Below are 856 nucleotides of genomic sequence, written 5' to 3'. Positions count from 1 at the left end.
AGAAAATGCTCTACAACGAAGAACCACTTTTCCCCACATGATTTAGATAACCCTTGTGTGAGACTCATTGTTTACTTATGACAAGGCCAAGAACACAACCTTCAAATTCTCATTCTCTGTCTTACACATGATTAGCTGAAATATCGGTGCATCCCACCACCACCAGACTAACCAAACAAAGGGATAAATATTTACTGGTGGACTGAGATTCCCTGATTACAAAACAATCCCAGCTATAAAATCAGCCCACGTTAGGTTTTCTACACCTCTCCAAGGACGTCTAAGGAAAAAAACACCCATTAGGACTCAAGAATATTCAGATCTGTGGTTGTATTTCTACTGCAGAAATCAGAATAAGAAAAAAATCCCAAGCTTTTTTTTTTTTTTAAATCAAACTATGACTTATTAAAATGCATGTTAATTTCTGAGAGAAGGATATTAACATTTCTCTCTGATTACAGATTTATCAAATACACTTTTCTTGAAAAATATGGAACGCTTCATGAATTTATGTGTCACCCTTGTGCAGGGGCCATGCTAAGCTCCTCTGAATTGTTCCAATTTTAGTATATGTGCTGCTGAAACAAGCACAAGCTGTTTGTTTTTTGTCTTTGATGATTTGGCACCATAATTTTCACCAGGCCAAAACACCCCCTTTACCACTATGTCCTGTACTCAGGTCCTGAGGCCTCTGGGACACCCACACTCCATAGTTTGAGGAAGCCACAGTGAGTCCAGCCCTGACTCCTGTGTTCCAGACACTTGATGGCAGAACAGTAAAGATTTAATTTCAATTCACTTTTTCAGAGCTCTTTTGGCTTGATTTGGTTGCCCGTGTTTATCTTGGCTATAAAAG

The 856-nt window shown here is 38.8% G+C and overlaps 1 non-coding gene across 1 annotated transcript; it reads right to left on the bottom strand.

Moving 5' to 3' along the window:
* Positions 1–484: 484 nt before the first annotated feature.
* LOC112584047 lies at positions 485–591 on the bottom strand. Its single transcript, XR_003108406.1, has one exon. It is a non-coding gene; the product is annotated as a U6 spliceosomal RNA (small nuclear RNA).
* Positions 592–856: the final 265 nt, after the last annotated feature.

This window comes from Bubalus bubalis, chromosome 3 (genome assembly GCF_019923935.1).
Source record: "Bubalus bubalis isolate 160015118507 breed Murrah chromosome 3, NDDB_SH_1, whole genome shotgun sequence".
Classification (NCBI taxonomy): Eukaryota; Metazoa; Chordata; class Mammalia; order Artiodactyla; family Bovidae; genus Bubalus; species Bubalus bubalis.
Note: the sequence above shows the minus strand (reverse complement) of the source record. Positions and strands in the feature narration are given on the sequence as shown.